Below are 10,586 nucleotides of genomic sequence, written 5' to 3'. Positions count from 1 at the left end.
ATCTGACCCTGGTGCTTTGAAGTCCGTCCCTAGCCCTGCGACACAGACCTGGTAAACAAAGCCACCCGCAAGGGGCTGGGAGTTTGACATAGTGGTAGAGTGCTTGCCTAGCATGCACGAAGAACCAGGTTCGATTCCTCAGTACCACATACATAGAAAAAATCCAAAAGTGATGGTAAGGCTCAAGTGGTAGAGCTCGAGCCTTGAGAAAGTCCAAGGACAGTGCTCAGGCCCTGAGCTCAATCCCAGGACTGGCAAAAATAATAGGCGCCCACAAATCTTTCAGCTTGCTTTTCCCAGTCAAGCAATGTGATCCAAAAAAACAGCAAAGCCAAATCAGAAGAGAAAAAGACTTTTTGAAGTGTTGGGATCCCGAATTTAGTGTAGACACAAGTTTCCTAAACTGCCCACCACCCCCCCAAAAAAACCTGAAGAATACCCTTTTTTGTTGTTTTTGTTGTTCTTCTACCCCTATTCATTTACATTTTTAGGAGTTCTTATTTACTCTTTGCCATTTTACCTACACCTTTTATTAAACATTATTATTCATTCCTTTTTTTTCTTTTTCTATTTCTCGTCTCTTTTCCTGCATTCCTTCTGCCACTGAAGTCGTTCCTACAAACACATTGACAGCTCTGGGTGTAGTCTAAATAAAAAATGATATCTATATTGATACTGTCACCTGCTTTTTAATCTCCTGGTTCTCAACCCTAGAATCTCTTGGGTAAGAAGTCAAAATACTGAGGAGTCTCCCCCAACCTTTTTTTCTTTTTTGGTGTGTTCTCTTTTGTTTTGTTTTGGTTTTGGTTCTTTTTTCTTTTTAAAATTTGTATCATTGAAATCTCCAATATCTACCGCCCTCTTTTCTCTATATATTCTCTTATTACTCTTCTTATTTTCTTAAGTTTTATCTAAGTTCTTCTAAACTTTGAACAAAAATATTATAACTGTCTATCACCCTAGGTCAATTATCCTTACACTATACCTTTTATTCATTACTGAAATAACTTAAGTTCCTGCATTATTCTTTTTCTACCTCCCTTAATGTATTTCATATTATTTTGCTAACTCTGGTCCTCTGTTCATCCTTCAACTCTTATAATGCATGGATCTACATTTGCATGGATCTGCATTGTTGAGCAATGCAGTGTATCTAGGTGTTCCATTATATTCTAGGTTAAGAGGGACTTAAATACAATAGAGATTGGATTGAGGGGCTTACTGTTTTGGAAATAAATCGGTAATTTGTGGTTGTATTAGATTTGTATGTAAGTGTACAAAAAGGAAGAGAGAGTGATATTACCAATCTAAAAATGTGAACATCTATTGTCAGACAACTAAAAAGTTCTAGGTTGGTATATCTGAAAAATTATAACCTTGTTTAGCATTAATCATGCTCCCATTATCAAATGGACAGAACAAGAAAATTGTCAAATCAAGGAATAGCATCTCCCACCCAATCTAAACAGGCAATGGAGCCATCAGTGGCAAATCTAGAGGAGAGTATTCCAAATGCTATACAAATGCAATTGATAAACATCATTAATGAAAAGTGTGAAAAGATAAAGAAAGAGATAAGGGAGGAAGCCATAGCTAAACAAGAGGAAACCATAAACAAAGTGATATGTAAAAAGGGAAGCCAGAAAGGAGGCCATAATAAAGGTTGTTCAAAAAAATGGATGAATTCATAGAATCCAAAACAAAAAGGTGACCGAAATCCAACAAATGTCCAAAGAGAATAAAGCTGCTGAGATAACCATTCAAAGGAAAATTAAGGAGCTAAAGAAATCCATACATGATCTAAAACAAGCGATACAAGGCATCAAAAATGAGCAATTAGAAGCAAGGGAGATGAAGAATAAAGTTCAAATCACATTATACAATGGAGAAGAGAGAATTTGGGGGGTTGAAGATAATTTAGTTTTTATAGAGAAAGAACAGAAAATGAGTCAATTCAAATCTAAGAAATATGAGAAAATGCTTTAGGAGGTCCAAGATACAATTAGGAAGCCTAATTTAAAGATAATTGGTATTGAGGAGGGTCTAGAGAAAAAGGTCAATTGGACTGGAAATATACTTCAGAGAATCATCTCAGAGAACTTCCCAAATATCAGGAAGGGCAGGACCATCCAGATAGAAGAAGCTTTTAGAACCCCAAACAGACCTGACCAGAAAAGAACACCCACCACCACAGTATTATCCAAACTGAATCAATAGAGACAAAAGAAAGGATCCTAAAGGCAGCCAGGGAGAAGGGGTTAATCACCTACAAAGACAAACCGGTCAGAATAACCCCAGATTTCTCAACAGAGACCATGCAAGCAAGAAGAGATTGGAAGGATATATGTCATGCCCTGAAGTTAAATAACTACCAACCAAGAATACTGTACCCAGCTAAGCTCTCATTCATAACTGAGGGAACAATCAAAACATTCCATTCCAGGGAAAAGCTTCAACATTACATATCAACCAAATCAACATTACAGAAAATTCTTAAAGATGTTCTACACATAGAAAACCAACATAACTGTAATACGGAAAAAGAAATGGCACCTAAAACTGATACCATCTAAGTACCACAAGAACTGTCAAGACACAGTGCCTAATGAAAGCTTTCTAAAATGGAAGGAACTACTAAATAGTTCTCAATCCTGACTCTCAATATCAATGGACTTAACTCCCCAAATAAACGACATAGACTATGTAGTTGGAGCAAAAAGCAAGGCTCATCATGCTGTTGTCTTCAAGAGACACATCTTAACCAAAAAACAAACATTTTTGAAAGTGAGAGGTTGGGAGAAAGTTTATCACGCTAATGGTCCTCATAAACAGGCTGGAGTTGCCATCCACATATCAGATAACATGGACTTCAAACTTAAATTAGTGAGAAAAGAAAAAGAAGGTTACTACATACTACTAAAGGGGTCTTTCCTCCAGGAGGACATAACCATCCTAAATATCTACACACATAATCTCGGAACACCGAACTTCATCAACCATCCTAAATATCTACATACATAATCTCGGAACACCGAACTTCATCAAGCAAGCTTTACTTTCACTGAAAGCATACCTAGATTGAAGGACACGGATTATTGGTGACTTAACACACCACTCTCACTATGGACAGATCAACAAGGCAAAAAATCAACAGAGAAACCTTAGATTTGAACAACTGTATAGACCAACTAGATTTAACAGACATCTGCAGATTATTCCACCCAGCAACAACACAATATATGTTTTTGCAGCAGTACATGGAACATTTTCCAAAATAGACCACATATTAGGGCATAAAAAAACCCTGGGCTGAATCAGAAGCACTGAAATTATTCCCTCCACTCTCTCAGACCACAAGGGCATCAAATTGGAACTAAACACCCATCTCCACCAATGAAAACCCTGTAACTCATGGAGACCGAACAACACATTGTTGAATCACCAATGAGTCATCGAGGATATCTGAACAGAAATCCAACAGTTCATGAAATTTAAAAAAACGGAGCACACAAAATACCAGATCCTTTGGGACAGAGCAAAAGCAGTACTCAAAGGAAAATTTATAAATCTGAGAGCCTACAATAACAAATTGAATATATTGCAAACCAACAATTTAATGTGTCACTTTAAGCTCCTAGGAAAAGCGGAACAAACCAACCTGAATCCCAGTAGAAGGAAGCAAATTATTAAAATCAAAGCAGAATTAAATGAATTGGAGTCCAAAAAAACCTATAAAAAGAATCAACAAACAAGGAGTTTGTTCTTTGAACAAATTAACAAATTGACAGACCTTTAGCAAAAAAAGAAGAGAGCATACCAAAATAAACAAAATCACAGACGAAAATGGTAATATCACGACAGAAATTACCAAGATCCAGAGTATCATGAGGGAATACTTCTCAAACTTTTTTCCAACAAATTTAATAATCTAGAAGAAATGGATGAATTCCTATCCAATATTAACATACCCACACTGAACCAAGAAGAACTAATCCAACTAAACAGGCCTATTTCAAGCACTGAAATAGAAATGGCAACAAGAGACCTTCCACTTAAGAAAAGCCCAGGGCCAGATGGATTCACAGCTGAATTCTATAAGGTCTTCAATGCAGAGCTCACACCAATACTCTTCAAGCACTTCAATGAAATTAAAAATGAAGGCTCTTTACCAAGCTTATTCTGTGAAGCCAGTGTAACCCTCAGCCCCAATCCAGACAGAGATTCATCAAAGAAAGAGTACTATAGACCCCTTTCTTTGATGAACATTGATGCAATACTTCTCAACAAAATATTGGCCAAACATCTACAACAACTAATCAAAAAAAATTATACACTATGATGAAAGGGGATTCATCACAGGGAGGCAAAGCTAGTTCAAAATACACAAATCAATTAATACAATTCAACACATCAACAGGAGCAAGGACAAAAATCATATGATTGTCTTCAAAGAATCAACCATCCCATTAAAAGATGGACCAAAGAATTAAAGAGAGTCTTCTCTGAAGAATAAATAAAAAGGGGCTCTAGAAACATGAAGAAATGCTCAACATCTCTGGTCATAAAAGAAATGCAAATCAAAACAACTGTAAGATTCCACCTCACTCCAGTTAGAATGCTCAGGAACAAGAAAACTAATAACAACAGATACTGGAGGGGATGTGGCCAGGAGGGATCACTACAACACTGTTGGTCGGAGTGCAAATGCGTTCAAAACTATGGAAAGCAGTATGGCAGTTACTCAAAAGACTAAACATAGTGCTCGCCTATGACCCAGCAATTTCACTACTAGGCATTTACGCAATTGTTCAGAAAGAAGGACATAATAAATCCACTAACACAAAGATGTTTATTGTGGCACTATTAACCATAACAAAGATATGTAACCAACCAAGATGTCCCTCAGTTGATGAGTGTATCCACAAGATATGGTACTTGTACACAATGGAATGCTGCTGTCAGAAAGAATGACATCACCCCATTTTTAGGAAATGGAAAGACTTAGAAAAAAATCATATTAAGTGAAGTAAGCCAGACTCAAAGGAACATATGCTCAATGTGTCATAATCAGTAGAAACCTTGGGCTCTCTTACCAGAGTTTTACAGTAGAACAAAACCTAGATACATAAGGCCATATAGTATGATGCTAAATACAAGGGCCTCCAGGATGTAGAAACAAAATCCTTCTAATGAATGATTGTTGTCCTTAATGTACTGTGTTACCTCTCATCTCTTTTGCTGTCCTTTGGTTTCTCCTGGTTATCTGATATATTGTATATATGCACATTTGGATATTTGAAATTGGCTAGGGAAGGGAGGAAAAGAAAATACAACATCCATTCATGTTGAAAGAACTGGAAAAAATAGGAATATGAGGTACATTCCTCAAAATAGTTAAAGCCATATATGAAAAACCTACAGCCAGTATTATATTAAATGGTGAAACACTGGAACCATTTACCTTAAAATCAGGAACTAGAAAGGGATGCCCACTCTCTCCACTTCTCTTCAATATAGTGTTGGAACCCTTAGCCAGAGCAATAATGCAAGGAAAGGACATCAAAGGATCTACAAAGGGAAAGAAGAAATTAAACTATCCCTATTCACAAATACATTGATCCTCTACTTGAGTCACCCAACAACCTACAGTCTCAAACTCCTAGAATTAATAAACTACTTTAGCAATGTGGCAGGATACAAAATTAACCTTCAGAAGTCAGTAGCCTTCTTTTACACCAACAATTCACAAACGGAAGGCCAAATCAAGTAAATGAACCCTTTCACAATAGCCACCAAAAGAAAAAAATACTTAGGAATAAACTTAACCAAAGATGTAAAGGAATGATTCAATGAAAACTATAAAAGCCTAAGGAAAAAATTAAAGAGGACACTGGGAAATTGAAAGACATACCATGCTCATGGCTAGGGCGAACCAACATAGTGGAAATGCCTATATTGCCAAAATTGATATACAAATTCAATGCAATCCCTATCAAAATCCCGAAGACATTCTTTACTGAAATAGAGGATTCGTAAAATTTTTATCTTATATTTAACTTACGACAAATGACATTATGAAGTAGTTCGTTCATTATGTAGTAGTTCTATACATGTGCACACTACATTTGAACTAAATTTGCCTCCTCTTTCAGAGATTTTCTACTAAAGAAATCTAGCAGTGATTTTGAGTATCTACCTCTTTTTACAGAACTTTTGCATGAAAATTGGCTGTTTGGTTTTATACAGATGGAGATTCAGCATAAATGTGAATGGATTACAAATATGAACGTTTATTATCCAGGCTGGCACTCAGTCCAGACATCCAGCAGTGTGTATTCTTGGGGGAATATATTTTAGCCAGTCGTAGGGACTGACCTCAGGGCCTGAATACTGTTCTTGGCCTTTCTCAAGGCTAGAATCCCACCACGTGAGCCACACCACCAATACTGGCTTTTTTTTTATGTCTGTGGTGATTTCTGAATTGGGAATTCTACATTATAGATGTTCTGGTAATTAGGGGGTCTTAAAAAGAGCACAGAAAATTATTTTTCAATAATTATAGTAATCTGAGATAGTAATGAGGATGAGAGAAAAACAGAGAACAATCATAAAAGCAATCAAAATACATAAGTAAATAACAGAGATGTTACAGTGAAAATTTTTATTTAAGATATTAAGATGAAACATTAAAGGCAAACAAATCGGCAATGGCATTATAATCCTCCCATCATTTGTGATATTTTACATCTAAATTTATGCTGTTGTATAAAAATGTCCAAATATAGTTATATTAATATATAATATATAATTGTGTATGATTTTCTAGCGTATTTACAAAGTTAAAGTATTCTCAGCTCTTTTGTATACAAACTCTTACTAGTAAGTTTGACACATTCTTGTATATTCTTCTTGTTCATAAATGGTTCTGCCATTGGACAGGATAATTTCATATATCTTGTACAGGTCTGGTGAAATATATTCTCTTAACTTGTCTTGTCTGGGAATATCATTATCCATTTTACCTTCATTTTGAAATGATATTTCTGCTAGATACAGGGATCTTAGTGAATAGTTTGTAATTTTAACTTAGAGTTTTGCCATATATATATATATATATATTTAATTTTTATCTGAATACATGTCTTACAATGCTCTTCTGCTTCTGTGGTTTCTAGTGAAGAACCAACTGTTACAGACATAGGTGCATGTAATTGTTATCGCTCTCTTTACTCATCTAATCTAGAGAAGCTTCCATAAACATATATACATATAAGGCACCTTGCTGTAGATGTGTTCATGTCTTGGTTAAATACTTGATGACCTTTCAGCTTTAGACAGGTTATATAAGCATCCTTCTCTACACTGGGAATTCCAAATTTTGTCATTACTTATAATAAAAATCATTTCAACTTTTGCTTTCATAACCATTTACTGAATCTCCAAAACAAAAACGTTTGCTTTTTGAAATAATGTTGTCAGGTTGCTGTTCCACATGTGTATGTTCAATTAGTTTATCTTCACACTCACTATTTTCTTCTTCTTGGAATATATCATGAGAATGATAATCATTCATTTTGAAATGTGACATATTCATACCATTTTTGGAGCAAATTCATCCTCTCTCTTGCATTTCTATCTTGCCTCCATTGTTTTCTCTTTAAAAATGTGTTTTGATTTAATATTAATTTCTTCATCATGTGTGTGTATTCACACAAACCATTATACAGACAAAGGAAAGAAAAATGATATTTACTTCCTCTTTATTCAACTATTATTTTCATTCCATTTTCTCAATTGATAAATATATTATGAAGACAATAGGTTTCATTGCATTTTACAATGGTGACCATGGCACTGGGATTTCAATGTAAAGCTTACTTACAATTCTCTCTTCTTCCCACATGTTGGAGGCTCCTTTCTCTATAAGGAAATAATCAAAGTTGGATGAAAGTATTTTGTTTCATTAGATGAATAAAAATAAAATTCACTGGCCTGATATATAAATAATTTTTGTTGTTGATCTGGCAGGTAGAGTTGTTCAATAATTTGAGTCTGCTAGTACAGTTTTCTATAGACTCTTGCTTAAATGATACTTTACTTTTGAAAGCTGCTCTAAAAGTGAAGATTTGTTAATTAGCCTGGTCTGCCATATAACCACATAACATAAACTTTGATTCAAAACACAAGAGTTTTCACAGACTTGAGTTACTTATTACAAGGGAAAGACAAAAGTATATTTGGTGGTGTCTCTGGTGAATTATATAGTATTCTAAACATTCACACACAGAGGCTAAAGGGTCATACCTAATGGAGTGGTTGAAAAAGCCTTAGGAGATATGTTCAGTTGATGATATAAAATAATATCTTATGAAATTAACTCCAAAAATGAGACAACAGATATTTCAGTTGCCATTGTTGCCATTTTTTGCTTTCATTTCCTTTAACCTTGTTTATTCTACATAACCGTGTTTGTTCTACATAAATGGTAGAACAAATTTGAAAAACAAACTGTGTTACTCACTAAACACTATGTGGGAAATGAAGTGTATATCTTGTGGGTGGAGACAGGAAGGAAAACCAGGAGAGAGCAACAAAAGGGGAGAGATGGTTTAAACAGAATTATACTTCCTATTCACTTCCTGATTCATGTAACTAATCCCACCACATATCAACTCCACAATAACAATGAAAGCTACAAATCATTAAATAAATAAAAATGTATTATCTGCAGGGCAAAATTTCTGTACATGAAAGACTATTTTATGTTTAATACACAGCAGATTAATTGTAAAATGTAAGGTAGCAGGGACTAAGTAAGCTGTCTTTCTTGACTCAAGTTTTTTTCTGAATCCCGTTCATAACAAATTCTCTTCATGTCCTTACCTAATCATGTATACAAGGATAAGACACAACATTCCCCTTTGATCTTAATTGGGAGTAATGTTTTAATATTCCTTGGCAGAGAAGCAAGAATTCTATTCATCAAAATAGTAAGTTGTGAAATAATTTTCCTAAATTTCTATACTAATCACACAGGTTAATCTTTAAGAGCTACCAGTTTGTTTTGGCCTTGATATTTGCTATAGAATAGATCAACAAAAACCCTGTTCTACTACATAATTTGACTCTGGGATTTCATATCTGCAATATTCAATTTGTATTTCCAATGGCATTTAAAAATCCCTTCATTTGCCTCTTTGGGAAATACAATAGTCCAAACTAGTCCTGTATGAGCAACAGCAAGTCTATAGCAGTACTTACAGGACAATCGGGATTGCACAGATAGGAACACTGCTGGGTCTCTACATTTTTCCACAGGTGAGGGTGTGAAGAGTGGGACAATATTTAAAGGTGTCTAATTTGGTGCCATTTCAGGTGTTAGAAGACAATTAAAATAAGGGACCAGATTTACAAATCTAACAAATTTTATGATACCGAAGAGTGAGTATTCAAGGAAATGGGCTGAGTATGGTCCCATTCTTTGGAAAGAGATTGGAAATTTAGATCAGGCAAAGGGATTATTTGGAATCTTATGTCTTATCAATAATTTTCTTTAAAAAGAAAATGGCTTGATAGCATAAAGATATGCTGCTTTCTTACACAGGTAATCATAGCTACAAAGAATTATCTAATTAACTAACAAAAAGCAGGTAATAAAGTGTGGTATACCCTTGTAATGCGTTCTAACCTTGAGGGAAAAAGCAAAGAAACTGCATGAGGTTCTGAGTGTCAGTAGAGCTGTGCTAGCAAACACAAACACACATGTGTGCACACACGCACACAGAAACACACACAGGCTCAGAGGCACTTGCACAAGTTATTATGTTGAATGAAGTAAGTCAGGCTCCTATTATGTAAACATTAAATAAAAACCATGAGCATAAATTAGGATGTACATGCAGAACAGGGCCTAGTGGTAGAGTGCTTGCCCAGCATGCATGAACATCTGGGTTCACTTCTTCAGTATCATATACACCGAAAATAGCCAGAGGTGTTGCTGTTTTTCAAATTGTAGAGTGCTAGCCTTGAGAAAGCTCAAGGAGAGTGCCCAGGCCCAGAGTTCAAGCCCCAGGACTAGAAAAAATTCAGAGAAACATAAAATTTACATTAATAGGTATACACACACACATGTATGTATATGATTAATGTGGAAAGTATGTTACATATGGGGTGAAATTCCAGGGCATAATCTCTCCAATTAAATAACAAACAATATAAAAACAAACCAAACACCATATAAATGAGTCATATCTTATCTGAGGTAGGTTGGGGCTCATGGGTTGTGCATGGGGCAGAAGAATAGGGAATATATATGTTGGAAAATACAACATAATATTCAATGTACATATGTGAAAATGGAACTAGGAAAGTCAGGGAATAGGTTGGGTTGATATAGAAGGAAGGAGTTGGCAGAATCAGTGACAAAGTTCAAGAGACAATTTACATGCAAAGTAATATGTTGTAGAACTAAAACACTTTTTCATGTTTTTTGAAACCTGAAGGCAAAATCCAAATTTTACTTACTTTAACTGATTACTTAACATGTATCTTCACTGAGATTGTGTTGTATAGAAATTTTCTCATTC

Source organism: Megascapheus bottae, unplaced genomic scaffold, assembly GCF_031878675.1.
Source record: "Megascapheus bottae isolate mThoBot1 unplaced genomic scaffold, mThoBot2.hap1 HAP1_SCAFFOLD_57, whole genome shotgun sequence".
NCBI lineage: Eukaryota > Metazoa > Chordata > Mammalia > Rodentia > Geomyidae > Megascapheus > Megascapheus bottae.
The sequence above is the reverse complement of the archived record's forward strand: the minus strand, read 5'-3'. Positions refer to the sequence as shown.